The sequence below is a fragment of the Podarcis muralis genome, chromosome 7, assembly GCF_964188315.1.
Source record: "Podarcis muralis chromosome 7, rPodMur119.hap1.1, whole genome shotgun sequence".
Lineage (NCBI taxonomy): Eukaryota > Metazoa > Chordata > Lepidosauria > Squamata > Lacertidae > Podarcis > Podarcis muralis.
In genome coordinates this window covers 21,290,028-21,306,494 of record NC_135661.1, presented here as the reverse complement: position 1 = coordinate 21,306,494, position 16,467 = coordinate 21,290,028, and the positions used below count along the sequence as shown (strand labels likewise).

Below are 16,467 nucleotides of genomic sequence, written 5' to 3'. Positions count from 1 at the left end.
GCAATGGAGGGAAGGAAGGAAAGTGGCACGAGGGTAACGGGAGCAGAATGCATGCTGAGTTCGGTACTGGTATTTTTGTAATCCCTGCTGTTATTAAAACCACACAGACTGAGAAGCAGTGTGGCATAGTGGATAGAGACTTGGAGCAGCTCCACCTGCTGAAAACGCCCTTTTCACCATAACCATTTAAAGATGCAGGTGGCCTGTCCTCTTACCTATCTGGCCACCCAAACTCTGTGAGTCTGTGCCTCTGGCAAAGACCGGGGCCATTTATTATGGAAACAGAAGTATGCTCCACAAAAGAACTGTGTAAGACCCAGCAAGAACTCTCTGTCTCTGTGTAACTACAATATTTCATAGCAGTGTAGCTTACTGATGAGTTTTTTTTATATACAGTGGTACCTCGGGTTAAGTACTTAATTCGTTCTGGAGGTCCGTTCTTAACCTGAAAATGTTCTTAACCTGAAGCACCACTTTAGCTAATGGGGCCTCCTGCTGCCGCCGCACTGCCCAAGCACGATTTCTGTTCTCATCCTGAAGCAAAGTTCTTAACCCGAGGTACTATTTCTGGGTTAGTGGAGTCTGTAACCTGAAACGTATGTAACCTGAAGCGTATGTAACCCAAGGTACCACTGTATACACACAGAGAGAATTTGAGGCACTAGCCGATTGGCTGGCTTCTGCCTGTTTGTGAGCAAATTTCAGCATGAATCTGGAAGTGGAGATCTTTAAAGTTGCGCTGAAGATGGCTGTTGGAGGCAATCTGCCTCTGGATAACCATTGCTGAGAATCACAAGTGGGGAGAACATTGTAATAGTCAGCTCCTGCCTACAGGCTTCTCAATGGGACATCTGGTTTGAAGATGCTGAACTAGATGGGTCTTCGGCCTGAACCAACAGCCAGGCTTTTCTTAAAGGTAAAGGTAAAGGGACCCCTGACCATTAGGTCCAGTCGTGACCGACTCTGAGGTTGCGGCGCTCATCTCACTTTATTGGCTGAGGGAGCTGGTGTACAGTTTCCGGGTCATGTGGCCAGCATGACTAAGCAGCTTCTGGCGAACCAGAGCAGCGCACGGAAACGCCGTTTACCTTCCCGCCAGAGCGGTACCTATTTATCTACTTGCACTTCATGCTTTCGAACTGCTAGGATGGCAGGAGCAGGGACCGAGCAACGGGAGCTCACCCAGTCGTGGGGATTCGAACCACCGACCTTCTGATGAGCAAGTCCTAGGCTCTGTGGTTTAACCCACAGCACTACCCACGTCCCTAGGCTTTTCTTAGGTTTATGTAATTGCAGATGTGCTGAGCACATAGCTCCATAGTGACCTGTCTAGCACAGCCACTTATGCAAAAGGCTGTGCAGCTCTCTCAGTTTTGGCTTCTCTCAGTTTCTCATTTTCTTCCAGTCTAAAATTCAGTTCTCCGCATTTCTGCAGCAATTTGCATTTCTGTTTTTTGTTTTGGTTAAATCCTCATGAAAATTCATCAGCATTTTAGTGCAATTTTCTCTTAATAAACACCTTTTCATGGGTCATTTTAACTAATACCCTAGATATTGTTGAAAGCAGTTTCCTCTGCTATGATTTTTATGCTACTTTCACAAAAAATACAGTTTTGAGCAAACGTCCCCCTAGCTTATGTGCTTTTGTGCATATTGACCAGTTGGAGAACTGCATTGCAAAATTTGGAGAAGGGTGAATTTCAGTAGCTATTCATGTTTCAGTCTGCATGTTCATTGGAGAGGTGTGAATTAGGCTGTGTTTCATTAAAATGCAAACAAAATCAACACCTCCCGCCCCCCCCCCCCACTTAGACATCATGAACCCCTTGGACACGACAGAAACCCCCTATGAAATGGATCACGAAAGCAGAGGGCAAAAGAAGACAAAGAAAAAAGAAACTGCTAATTTATATGGGTAGATGCACATTTAGAATTGCAATAATTTAACGCTGTACAGTGGTACCTTGGGTTAAGAACTTAATTCTTTCTGGAGGTCCGTTCTTAACCTGGAACTGTTCTTAACCTGAGGTACCACTTTAGCTAATGGGGCCTCCTGCTGCTGCCACGCCGCTGGAGCACGATTTATGTTCTCATCCTGAAGCAAAGTTCTTAACCCAAGGTACTATTTCTGAGTTAGCGAAGTCTGTAACCTGAAGCGTCTGTAACCTGAGGTACCACTGTACATCTTACCATAATGGGGGAGGCTGTGGCCATGTGACCTACTTGCCTGCTTAGTCTGCTGCCCAGGTGTTGTGACCTGTTGATGGTCAACTCCAAGGTCTCTCCTGATCTCCCTTTCTTAGGGTTTTTAAAATATTTTTTGACTTGGACCACATGGCCTTCTCAATAGAGGATTGTACTCTGTAAAACTAGAGGCATGTCCAGTCTAGGGTAATAGCCACACCACGCATTGAAGGCCCTCAAGTACTCATATCACTTTAATAGTCGTGGTTTCCCTGCAAAGAATCCTGGGGACCGTATTTGCTAAGTCTGCTGGGCATTTTGGCTCTGTGGCAAGGAAACTACACTTCCCAGGATTCCTTGGGAGAAACCATGGCTGTTAAAGTGATATAAGTCATGGTGTGGTTGCAACCTAAGTCTGCATCCTGAGGTTACTGTGGTGAGAGGGTCAGATAGCGATGTGGCCAAATCCCATGCATGTTTACTCAGAAGGAAGTCCCAGCGAGGGTCTTTCTCCTGGGGAAATGTGCTCAGAGGATTGCAGCCAAAATGTGAGATCTGATAAACAGCAGCACCAATACAAATGCTTCTTCAACACTGGAATGCTGTGTTTATTTTGGATCATTCATGGGTTAATGTTAAAAAAAGAGAGAGGGAGGACTATATGAGGTTATCGCCACATTTCTGTCTTGCTGGAAAGTGCTGTTAATGATTTACCAAATACAATTTGTTCCCACAATAGTTTTCTGTCTCCTCCTGCCCTCACCCCACCCTTCTTGTCTCAACGAAGTGGCTTTGGGTGAGTCTGGCTTTTTGTAAAAAGGGAACTGGAATCAAATGAAGAAAAGGCGCTGCTGAGTCAGACTGCTGGCCCATCCAACCCCCTACTTTCCCAGCCATTACGGCGTAAACTTATGCATGTCTACTCAGGTTGAACTCAATACGACTGACTCCTGGCAGGTGAAGCGTACAGCGCTCCAAACTCAGACTCTGTGACAAAAATATTGCAGCATCATTGAATTATTTCATTTCTGAAAATGTTTATATGCTGCTCATTAATTCATAAAGAAAATACCAAAGCAGTTCACAACAACTTTACATAAAAAGCCATATAAAAAGTCAAAATCAGAAGTCAGATCACCATTGTGGAATGCTGTATTTTCAACTGCCTGTATAAACCTTACAGAACAGAAAAGGGACCTCTGGGGTCCCTTGCAGCTCTACAATTCTATGAGTCTATGAAGCTTTTAGGAGGCATTTAAAGTTGGAACGGCTCTATTGGCAGAGCATGCAACAGAACTGGGCTGATTGCACCCATGCCATCTTCTGGCATATTTCATTTCGTTCCTTTCCTCCCCCATTCCCTTCACTCCAGCAGTCACTTCACTCCGCAAGGTAGGTAGTTAGATTGGTCTCAACTAGGGCCAGGGCCTTTTTAGTACTGGCCCCGACTTGGTGGAACGCTCTGTCACAAGAGACTAGGGCCCTGCGGGACTTGACATCGTTCCGCAGGGCTTGCAAGACAGAGCTATTCCGCCTGGCCTTTGGTTTGGACTCAGTCTGACCCTTATGTTTCCCTCCCCTTATGGTTTTGATTTATGGGCTACTTTTAAAATGAGGGGACGCGGGTGGCGCTGTGGGTTAAAGCCTCAGCGCCTAGGGCTTGCCGATCGAAAGGTCGGCGGTTCGAATCCCCGCGGCAGGGTGCGCTCCCGTCGTTCGGTCCCAGCGCCTGCCAACCTAGCAGTTCGAAAGCACCTTCGGGTGCAACTAGATAAATAGGGACCGCTTACTAGCGGGAAGGTAAACGGCGTTTCCGTGTGCAGCTCTGGCTTGCCAGATGCAGCTTGTCACGCTGGCCACGTGACCCGGAAGTGTCTGCGGACAGCGCTGGCTCCCGGCCTATAGAGTGAGATGAGCGCACAACCCTAGAGTCTGGCAAGACTGGCCCGTACGGGCAGGGGTACCTTTACCTTTACCTTTACCTTTTAAAATGAGGCTGCATTTTAAATTGTATTTTAATCCGTATTTTATAAACTGGGTTTATTTGTTTTCTTTATGTTTTATTGTAATTTTATTGGTGTGAGCCGCCCTGAGCTCAGCTCTGGCTGGGGAGGGCGGGGTATAAATGAAAATTTATTCTTCTTCTTCACTTAGCTTTCCGTACCCGCTGAGCATGTTCAGTTCTCATTTGGATTTTTTTTCTCCTTAAAGATTTTTTGTTCTTCTGGATACTTTAAGAGTTCTCATTTTGCCTTCTGATCGTAAGGATGGGGGAAGGGGGAGAACTTCTATTCACTTTGTATTCCATGCTGAATGGATTGATTTTGTGCTTTCCTGAACAATATTTGAACCAAAACGCAGCCATCCTTCAGAATTCTCACGCACCCGAAATTTGCAATGTGGTTCTCCAACCAACCGGTGCTTACAGAAATGCATGTATTAGGTAAATACGTGCATGGAAAGGAATACGTTAGTGAAAATAATATACACAAATGCCTTCTAGTAGGAGAAGTGGCTGGCAAAAATGGGTTTAGGTGTAAAAACTGTACAGTGGTACCTCGGTTTAAGAACAGTCCGGTTTAAGAATGATTTGGTTTACGAATTCTGCAAAAATGGAAATAGTGTCCCGGTTTGCGAACTTTACCTCAGTCTAAGAACTGAATCCAAATGGTGGAAGGGCACCGGCGGCAGGAGGCCTCATTAGGGAAAGCGCACCTCAGTTTAAGAATGGTTTCGGTTTAAGAACGGACTTCCGGAACGGATAAAGTTCGTAAACTGAGATACTACTGTACAGTGGTACCTCGGGTTACATACGCTTCAGGTTACAGACTCCACTAACCCAGAAATAGTACCTCGGGTTAAGAACTTTGCTTTAGGATGAGAACAGAAATTGTGCTCCGGGTACTATTTTTACCTCAGGATGAGAACAGAAATCACGTGGCGGCAGCGGAGGCTCCATTAGCTAAAGTGGTGCTTCAGGTTAAGAACAGTTTCAGGTTAAGAACGGACCTCCGGAACGAATTAAGTACTTAACCCGAGGTACCACTGTATGTACAAATATGCTTGCTAGGAGACATCCACAGCAAAAACATAAGAGGAGCCTGCTAAATGAGGCTAGTGGCACCCTGTTCTCACAGCGGCCAACCAGATTCCTCTGGGAAACCCTCAATTTCAGACTGGAAAAACGGGGAACCGACAGAGTGAAATTGGCAAGTTCTCTCATCACTAGTTGGTGATGTTGCATCCCTCTTGAGGTGAAAAAGATCCCAAAGGCTGTGGTTTACTTGGGACCGGAAATCAGCAGTTTAACCATCAGTCATTATGTGGGTGAGGAGTTGGAAGGGACCCTGAGGAGCATCTAGCCCAACCCCTCTGCAAGGCAGGAATATGCAGCTATCCCTTACGGGATCAAACCTCCAACCTTGGTGTTATCAGCACCACGCTCTAACCAAGTAAGCTATAGAAGCATGAAATGCGCGTAATAAACGTGTGACTTAAGCTTATCCTTAAGTCAGGCTTGACTACTGTAATTCACTCTACACGGGGCTGCCCTTGAAGCTGTCCCAGAAACTCCAGCGGGTGCATAATGCTGCAGTGAGGCTCCTCACAGGGTCTCTGCCATGGGAGCATATTCACCCAGTGCTTTTCCAGCTGCATTGGCTCCCGGTGGAGTACAGGGTCAGATTTAAGGTCCTGGTTTTGACCTTTAAAGCCTTTCACGGCCTAGGACCCTCGTACCTGCGGGAACGCTTCTCCTGGTATGCCCCACGGAGGACCTTAGGGTCCATATATAGCCCTAGAGGTCCCGGGCCCAAAGGAAGTTAGGGTTGAGGATTAGCCTCAACCAGAGCCAGGGCCTTTTCAACACTGGCTCCGGCCTGGTGGGACGCTCTGTCTCATGAGACCAGGGCCTGCGGGATCTGATTTCCTTCCGCAGGGAATGTAAGACAGAGTTGTTCCACCTGGCCTTTGGCTTAGAATCAGCTTGATTCCCTCCCCCTCTTTCTTTTTCCTTTCTCCTCCTATGAAGAGACTGCACCCTAATGTTTTAATGTTGTATCTTAATCTTTTAAACTGTATTTTAATCAACTTATTTTTATTATTGGTTGTTAGCCGCCCTGAGCCCAGTCTTGGCTGGGGAGGGCGGGGTATAAATAGAAATTTTATTATTATTATTATTATTATTATTATTATTATTATTATTATTACCCTTGCCATCTCTTTCTCTTTTTCTACCACGTTTCGCCGTGTCTTGATCTGCAGGCATTCTGTTTAGCTGGTGGGGATGATTCTCTGTGCATGGTTAAAAAAGGTCACTGAATGAGTTCTTCTGGTCGATCTGCTGCAAGCTGCTCAGGATCAGGCCAGCCCTGGGTGAGATCATTGCATGGGTCCCCCCCCCCCCCCCCCGTCAATATGAGCACAGTTCTTGCCATTTGCCTGGCCTGCAGGGGGTTAACAAAGCCCTGCCCGGAAGCCAGTCGTCCTCTCTCCCTTAGCATTTCCTTCTTGAGAGCGGCCTGCTGGGGCATGTGGGTGCGTCTCTTCCCCCCACCCCCAGCACCTTGGCCCGCTAAGCAGCCAATGGGAAGCCAGTGCGTGTCAGCTCTGAGTCAGCACTTGTGTCGGTTTGAAACCCAACACCTGTCTCTGGCCTACGCCAGGTATGTAGGCCAGGTGGGGCACTCTCTGCTCTTTTGAAAAACCCACACACCCCTGCCCTGCAACACAGCCTTCCCTAACAAAAGAAATTACACGTGTTCCTTTCTGGAATCGCCGGCGAGCCGAAACCTTGATAGCGCGTGAGAGAGGCTTGATGAACCGCAGCGCTCAAAAAAACGGCTGTCTACATTTGGAAGGCGCCACATTGTTGCAAGATCTTAATGAGGATGGCTTTCTTTCTTTCTTTCTTTCTTTCTTTCTTTCTTTCTTTCTTTCTTTCTTTCTTTTGCTTGGAAAGGTGGAAGGCCTTTGCTTGCAGGTGAAGGCGGAAAAGAAAAAAGGTTGCTAATTTTATATATTATACAGTGGTACCTCGGGTTACAGACGCTTCAGGTTACAGATGCTTCAGGTTACAGACTCCGCTAACCCAGAAATAGTACCTCGGGTTAAGAACTTTACCTCAGGATGAGAACAGAAATCGCGCAGCAGCAGTGGGAGGCCCCATTAGCTAAAGTGGTACCTCAGGTTAAGAACAATTTCAGGTTAAGAACGGACCTCCAGAACGAATTAAGTTCTTAACCCTAGGTACCACTGTAATTTTAGCCGCACTCCTCCGTTGTCTCCCGAGTCAGAAGGATGCCAACCATCGTTTTATAATTTCAGTGTCAGACTAGGTCTAGGGAGCCCAAGGTTCAACTCTCAATGTGGCTACGAAGCTCTCAGCCTAACTGACCTCACAGGGTTGTTGTGATCTCCTTGGAGGTAATAAATAACACATACACAAACACAAACAGACATTTTCTGCTCCTGAGCCAGAGATTTCAGACAAGCAGAGTCATCCCCAATTCATCCACAGCAGTCCCTAGCACATTTCTGACTGTTGGAGGTTCAGGAGGGTAGGACCTGAACCCATGGATTCAAAAGGCAAGAAAGGAGTTTTCATCTAAACATTAGGAAGAACTTTCTGGCAGTGAGAGCTGTTTAACAGTGGAACGGGCTACCTCAGAAGGTGGTGGTCTCGGCTTGGATGTTTTTAAACAGAAATTCAATGGCCATCTGCCAGGGATTCTATAGCTGGGATTCCTGCCTTGCACGGGTGGGCTAGATTGCCATTGGGATCCCTTCCAACCCTAGAATCCCATGATTCTGTGATTCACAAGCCCCACTCAAAAAGAGACGAGAAAACAACGACTGCTGGCTAGGAATGCCAATTTCAGTTTATCGCTATTCCTCTTTGGTTCCAATATTCAGTCTGTCACATGTCCACATCCGTTTGCTCTTTAAAAAGCTCTCATGAAGATCTGACAACGTTTAGTACAGATTTCTTCTAATATGCACATTTTGGTATGTGGTTTTGCCTGCCATGCTATGCACATTCATGCAGTTTGCCCTAATATAATGTATTTGCCCTAATATAATGTATTGTAGTTTGGGGTAATATATGCATTATTTATTTATTTAATCATTACATTTATATCCCACCTTTCCCCCAAAAAAGTTTGACTCATCTCCCCCTCCCCTTTTTTCATCACAACAATCCTGGTTTGTGTGTTGTTGTTGTGGTTTTTGTGTGTGTGTGTGTGTGTGTGTGTGTGTGTATAGTGTGGTGGCTTGTGGTAGAGTAAATAAAACACCAAATACAATGAAACACACAAAATATCAAAATATCAATATGTAGCCAATGTTGTTTTTACTCAGAGTAGACTCATTGAAACTAATAGACATTACTAATTAGGGTTCATCCACCAACTCTAAGTCAGTTTATATTGGTTTTGCAGAGGCTTAAGTTTTTATTTTTTATTTAATCGAAGGATTTATATGTTGCCATCTCACATAAAACATCAACATGGTGTACAACAACTTTTAATTGCCTGCTGAAAACATTTCTGTTCCTCCAGGCTCAGACAGGCAGTTAAGAACACGTATTTCCACAATAGTTTATTGATGTTTCATTTTAACTTCTTATATATATATTTATGGTATGGCTTTATGTACTGTTGTAAACCACTTTGACATATTTTTTTCCATGAAATAGCAGTAGATAAATATCTTTATAAATAAATAAGTACAATTACAGTGAAATGTAAGTGCCCCCCCCCCCAAGTATCATGGAAAACTGTAGTCAGTCTTCTTGGACGTTCTGTTACAGCTTCAAAACTTGCCCTGCGTCAACAGAAAGGGAGACTCCGCCCAGAGTTGGAAAGAACCTGCAAAAGATTTGATGCCATCAGACTTGGGCTCAACAGGGACTAGGAGTGCCTTGTTGGCTACAGAAAGTCCTTGTCCTATTTAGCTGTTGGATGTACAACAACCATCTTGTTTTGCCAATTTATCATCCTGGAGAGCGAAAGACACACCTAGCCCGACTGGATCTTGTCTTCTTTTGTGTTCGATCTTGTTTCCGTGTGTGTTGTGAATAGTAATGTGACACACACGTCTCGCTTAATCTCTCTGAGCGTTCTTGCATCACCTCATAATTGTCTTCACTCTCCTCCAGGCTCTTCTCTTTGAACCCGTGTGCATGCATACAGATATTTATATTGGTCGCTTGACTGAAGACCATTATGTAATTATTGTTAATTTATAATAACCGTCCTCTTTAAAAAAATCTAAATACTTTCGGTGTTTAACGGTGCACTCCTGGTATACAGTCGTACCTCGGAAGTTGAACGCCTTGCGAGTCAAACATTTTGGCTCCCAAATGCCACAAACCCGGAAGTGAGTGTTCCGGTTTGCAAACATTCTTTGGAACCCGAATGTCCAATGCGGGTTTTGATTAGCTCATGGACATGACTAGCTCAGACCTGTTAATTTAAATATGACTCTTCGGAGTAGGTCTTCATTCATATCTGTCAGCTTTCAGATTTGAAAATAAGAGATCAGCAGCCTCACCTGTCCCAGGGACAGTCTACGGGATATCTAACAATCCGGGATAGCAGCGGGAAGCAGTGGGAAACGGTGCTGAAATAAGGGAATTTCCTGCAAAAAAAGGGAAGGTTGACAGCTATGTCTTAATTGGATACAGCTCAATGGCTCTACCCTGAGTTGGAATAACGTTCTGCAACCTGCTGAATTCAATAGGGTTAGCTTGTGAGTAGACACAATTAGGATTGTACTGCCATGCAGTAGTGCTATAGGCATTTACCTGGGAGTAAGCCCCATGGAAATTGACTCCCTTCTGAATGGGCATATGATAGAGTGCTGCAAATAATCTAACTGTTTGGCAACGCTTTAAAATGCAAAATCTTTTTTGCATTTATTTGTGACATTTTTTTAGTGTTGCAACCTGCTTAGAGCTTGCTTTGAAGCATGAGGTATATATCTTCTTGCCTCTGTATCAGTGATAAGCTGCAAAGCGGTTTACAAAATCAATATCCCAAACATAAAAGCACACAATGAAAACCACAAAATTAAATACAGTAGTATCTCTCCCCCGCACCCCCTTCCCGCTGCTCCTCCAAAAAGAGCTCCCAGAGTAGCTTACATAAAATCAATAAGAGCAAAGAACAAGCAAGACAGTCCCTGCCAGCAGGCTTCTTGCAATCTAAAAGATGCATGAGTCAAAAGAGGAAAAGGTTGGGGCAGCCCCATCACTGCAGGCAGCATGTGAAAGACTTGACAGAATCTGACTAAGGAGTAAGGACCACTGAGGTCATGTGACTCTGATTGGAGTGAGAATAGGGAGGCAGAGACGTGTCGATTTCTGTTTCTCTCAGTTTCCCACCGGTACATTTATTTATGCATGTCTTTATTTAGACCATCTGCATATTGCTTAACGTATAAAAATATCTCTTCAGCAGTGTACAGAAAACTAAAGCAGCGACAGCCTCAACGTTACAAATAGGCATGAGGTTATAAAAATTCAATATATGTAAAAAAACAAATAGGCATGAGGTTATGAATGCAAATGTTACAGCAGTAGAAATTATGAATAAATATAGACCATTATTCATTCTTCTAACACACCTCCACTTCCAGCCTCCTGGCTCTCACCCAGGGCCCAGACAAATTCACAGCTCACTTCAAAAGTCTTGCAAATAATAGGGATCATAATAACATATGAAGAGGAGCGCTGGATCAGACCAATGGCCATCCAGTCCAGCTCTCCTATTCTCACAGCAGCCAACCAGATGCCTGTGGAAAACAGCCAAGCAGGCCCTGAGCACAAGAGCACTTTCTCCTACTGTGGTTTCCAGAAACTGGTATTCAAAAATGCTGTTGCCTCTTAACATTGGAACCACAGTGGCTAGCAGCTCTTGATAGCTTCGTCCTCCATGAATTTGTTTAATTCTCTTTTAAATCCACCTAGGTTGGTGGCCACCACTTTTCCTCCTGCAGCATACCCTCCAACATTTCTCCAGTGAAAATAGGGACACCCTATTCAACAACAACAACACAACAACAGAAGCCCCAGCCACTCTGGGTGGTGTCCAACATATATAGAAACATAATAAAAGATCAAACATTTTAAAAACTTCCCGGTACAGGGCTGCCTTCAGATGTCTTTTAAAGGTTGTATCTCCTTGGTTTGGGGGGGGTCACATAGCACCATATCCTTCAACATTTCTCTGATGAAAATAAGGGACATCCTAAGGAAAAGCAGGGCATTCCAGGATCAAACCAGAAGCCGGGACAGCTTCTGTAAATCCGGAACTATCCCTGGAAAATAGGGACACTTGGAGGGTCTGTTGCAGCAGAGACTTCCATCCTTTAACCATGCACTGCACGAATAAGTGCCTTTTTTTTAGCTGCAAACTGCTGGTGCCACGCTGACATTTTCCCACTTTAAGGTCCCGTGCTCTATGTTTCTCCATCAGTTTGTGATTAAAAAACATTTAATCCCAAAACACCGCCAGCATTTTTGTGTGCTTTTCTGCCACTACACACATTTATTTTTGCAACCATTTTTGCCCGGTGTAACGCATCCTTGTCTCTTACAGTATTTTTAGGCACACTTGCCTGTAATATAGGCGTTTTCTACACATATTTCCAGCTGGAGTGTAAAAGTTGGAGAGACGTGCATAGCTGTGTTTCAGTTTGTGCATTTTTTCAGCGAGTGTAAAGTTCATAGGTTCGCATGAAGATGTGAATCAAACTGGGGGCTCAGCCCTTCGCTGTTAGGGCAGGATGGCCTCTTATTTCCTCCTGGCAGGAGGATAGAGAAAACCTTTGCCCACGTCAGCCTGGCATGGAAACAATCTAATACTTGGCACATGTCCAATGAAGATCTGTTTAAAAAGAACCCCAACCCACATCTCTGATCTGACCTGCCGCTAAGATTAGACCGGAGGATTTACAACATGCTTCAAAGCATATGTTAAGAAAAACCCCTCTCTTTCTTTTTCTGGCACATCATGTGGTTCATCAGCAGAACTCGGACTGGTTATCTTATCACTTGGGAGAATCCTAACGCCCCAATTAAAGCATTTGCCTTCTTCCACTGCCAGGCATCCCTTTGCTAGTCAAGTCTCCTGTTCTTAGTTTGTTGCAGAGCAGATTAGATTTCGTGACACCCTGCTTAGAGAGCCCCCAGCTGAGGCCAGCAGAAGTCACAATTCTACACTACTCCTGCTCCTTTAAGAGCACAGACATTCCACTGCTGAGGTTGCCAATTGGACTTGCTTGTATGCCTTAAGCCAGTGGTTTTCAACCAGTGTGCCGTGGCACCCTGGGGTGCCTTGAACGATGGTCAGGGGTGCCGTGGGCAACACTGGCCTCTGTCCCTCTTTCCTTCCCTCCCACCTCTGATGTTCTCTCGCATCTCTGCTTCCCAAAGTCTTGCAAGGCTGTTTGTTGCAGCAGCCCTGGCTACAAGCTCCCCAGGCAAATGGTGCCTCTCTTTGAGGTGAAGTGGGGAGCAGCTCAGAAATGTAGCAGCAGGATCTATTCTCAGCAAGCAGATGCATGATGTGTGTTGCCAGCATCTCCTGATCTAGCTGCTATGAAACAGTCAGGTGGGTGGGCTGGTTGAGAACATTGGCACGTTGACCCACCAAAGCTATTCTCCAGGTGAAGGCATCAGAATTTAAGAAGAGCCCTGCTGGATCAGGCCAATGACCCATCTAATCCAACATCCTAGTCTCACAGTGGCCAACTAGAAGCCCAGAAGCAGAACTTGAGCTCAACAGCAACTCTCTCGTCCTCCAGATTCCCGCAACTGGGGTTTAGGAGCATTACTGCCTTCAACTGTGGAGACAGGGCATAGCCATCAAGACTAGTAGCTACCAATAGACTTCTCCTCCACAAATATGTCTAGTCCTCTTTTTAAACCATCCACGTTGGTGGCCATCACTACATCCTGTGGAAGCGAGTTCCATAGATCAACTTTGGGCTGTGCCAAGATGTTTCACCTGCTCTGCCTCTTCTCTTTCCCTTCTTTCTTGAATATTGATGGAATTGCCTTTTCTGCCTTTTAAGGCTGCTTTTATAAGGCACAAGAGCAAGGCCAATTTTAAAAAAAGAAAGAAGTGGCAACCTGATATGAAGCCCATCTCTGTGCCAGGAAGATGTGGTTTCTGCCAATCCTGCAGCCCCAAATGTTGCTTCTGCATTCTTTAAAGTATTGATCCATTTTTTAAAATCCCACCCTTCTTCTGAGTGGCTCAGGAAAGGATGTATGATTTCCACACCCACTGTTTTATCCTCCCAACAACGCTGGGAGGCTAGGAGGTAAGGCCGAGAGATGGTGACTGGCCTAAGGTCACCTCCTGAGCTTCATGGCTGAGTGGGGATTTGAGCCCAGGTCTTCCTGGTCCTAACCTGACGCCCTAACCCAGGGATGAGGAACCTCTGGCCCTCCAGATGTTGTTGGACTTCAGTTCCCATCATAGCTGGCCATTGGTCCTGCTAGCTAGGGTTCATGGGAGCTGTGGCCCTTTATCATACATTGATAAAGGGCCACAGGTTCCTTATTCCTGCGTCCTAAAATGGTAGTCCCTCCCCACAGAGCTGCATCTGGACATTTTGTATTTTTCATTATATGCTGAAGAAGCACCTCTTTACCCTGTCCTGTTGATGCAACTTAGGAACCTATTTTAGCATTGTATCATTAAATTGTTGTAACATGCTCTGGGATCTCATGGTGAAGGGCGGTTAAGAAATCTTAATAAATGAAATCATCATCATCATGTGATTTCTCCCCATGGCTGAGCAACTCTGTATCTATCTGTCCACCCATCCATCTACCTATCTATGCAGAGAGATTTCTCTCTCTCTTTTATCTATACCGTTTACAAGCCTCTCAGCAGCCCAGTCATTACACAGCTTTGGTCGTTCTATCTCCTCCCTCTGTGGACACACCTATAAAAAACAAACAGAGCAATCTGCTTGCGGGATCTAAAATTCCTACCATCCCTCCTACCCTGGAGGATGAATTCCAGAGAGTTCCTGGAAAGGGAGAGGCTTGTGATTCTTTTCGGGAGCTAGGAGTTTACACAAGCCAGGCTTAGCTAATACCAGATGGTGCCAGAGCCGACTCATGTGCAGTCAAGGACAGGGCGAGGCCAAAAAGCAGAGCTGGGAAGCCAGGAGAAGGCCAGAGATCTGTTGAATGCCAGGAGATGTCAAGTTCCTGTGGAAGCTGGTCCATTAGGGCAAATGGGGCAGTGCCCCAGCAACCTCACTCTGCCCTCAGCTTGTCCCCACCTGTCTTTCTTACAACTAGCCTAGCAGGTGGTGCTAGACGACAGCTTCCTTCTGTCATTGACTGTGGCGCCACCTACTGTTGGTCTCCCTGTCTTCCGTCCTACCAGTCCCAATGGGCATCAGCCACCACTCTCTAGCTCCACAAGCCTGATCCTGGAAGCTATTATGGGTGGAGTCTTGGTGTATCAGCTGACACACTCTGTCCTATCAGCAAAAGGCAAGGGCACCCTTTTTGTCTCCGCCCTAATGAATTGGTTAAAGGGCAATTGGATAATGGGAGTTTACCTGTCAGGGAAGATGATGGGCCATTCAGTCAGGAGTGAGAGGCTTTAGGTCTGGAAAATGAATGTGGCCCTCCAAGTCTCTCAGACTGGCCCTTGGGACTCTCCCCAGGCCACACCCCTCACCGCCCCTGCTTGGCAGCCTCCTTGATGGTGGCATTGCACAAGGGAGAGCAGGGGAGCAGAGACTGCTTCCCCCTTCCTCCTTCAAAAGCATCTGGGAAGCCACAAGCAAAATACCAGCACACACAAGGAGCCAGTTATTGCAATGACCTGGAGACTCCCCTGCCTGTCTAACGACACCTCCTGATCTCCTTTCAGCATCTCACTCAAGCCAGCAAAGTGCTCCGTCCAGTTTGACGTCTCAATTGGGGACCAATTTTGCATTCGTTTGGAATGCGCACAGCACCACAGATGCTGTCTTCCTTCAGATGCCTTTTATAGAAATCTGAGCAGTTGGGGAATTGGGAGAGGATGAGGAAATCCAGTAATTCTTGTAGGCTTGTTTATTCCTTTCATTTTGCCTGTCCTGAATCTTCCAAAATTCAGCTTTACCACATTACTCTCGATTTCTAGTATTACGGGAGCGGGGGTGGGGGAGAGAATATATTATCCCCATCCATTTTCTCCACACCATGGTGCAGAAGGAGAGTCCAGGCAGTTGCAGGGGAAACGATTTCACGCTCAGAGAAGGCAGTTGAGCAGGCAGCCTCAGCAATAAGGGGGATCAGTGGCCATGGGGGCAAGGCCAGGAGTTGACTGGGACCCCTGCAGGGAGGGTGGGCTTTGGCATGTGCCCAGCCATGCCTACCTCTGCATGATAGCAGAAGACTGTCTTTCTGCCATGCCCCCCACCCAACAACCCCAGGTTTCTCTAGAACTCAAGCCTGGATCCTTCCACTGTATCTGCTGAAGTGCAGAGCACCGGAGCCACCACAGAGTTGGCCCTGTTCTAGATCCCCCACCAATCTAAAGGTTCCTGGCACTGCAATGCTAGCCAGGAGGGCTCAGAAGGTGAGAGGCTCACCGGAGTGAAAAGGACAGCTTGGAAATAAACAGATTTTTGGGGGGTAGGGGTGGGACGGAAACATATGTCATAATTTGCAATGGAAATCAGAGAAGGAAGAAGAGAGTGCAGTGATTCAAATCAACTGTATTCAAAGTATTGGTTTTGGTTATGAAATCCAGGAGCAGGATGGGAGCTGATGTTTCTGTGGGACGTTTTTTTAACCCCTTACTGGATCATGCCCATCCAATCCAGTAATTTATAGGGAACAGTGCATGAAGGCAACAGGTCTCCCCTGTCATTCGCTCCCACCCTTTGTGATATAGAGGTATACTGGCCATGAAAGTGAAGTTTCCCTGTATTTAAAAGTCATTCATGGGGACCTCTATGAATTTGCCTGTGTTCTCCACCCCACCCCAGGGTTTCAGAGGCAACACAGTCATAATATTTCAACAACAGCTTCACAACAGCCGATACTAAAGCCAGTGGATCTGAAAGCTCACGCCGTAAAATGTAAAGATTTGTGGGCAGAAGAATTTGGATGCAGAGGAGATTGAGCTGCTGGTGGAGGCCACACATTACCCACCGCCTCCTGGGACATTTTGGTCATCAGCGTGGGATTTTGCCCTTTTGTTTTTCAGTCCCTGCCCCAGTGAAGGGCATTATTTTAACCTGACATTATACCCCCCC

General features: G+C 46.0%; 1 protein-coding gene across 4 annotated transcripts in view; it reads left to right on the top strand.

Annotated features, from left to right (window-relative positions):
• TTLL10 (tubulin tyrosine ligase like 10) overlaps positions 1-16,467 on the top strand; it is a 212,774-nt gene that overhangs the window by 58,687 nt on the left and 137,620 nt on the right. The gene's annotated exons all lie outside the window — the stretch shown is intronic.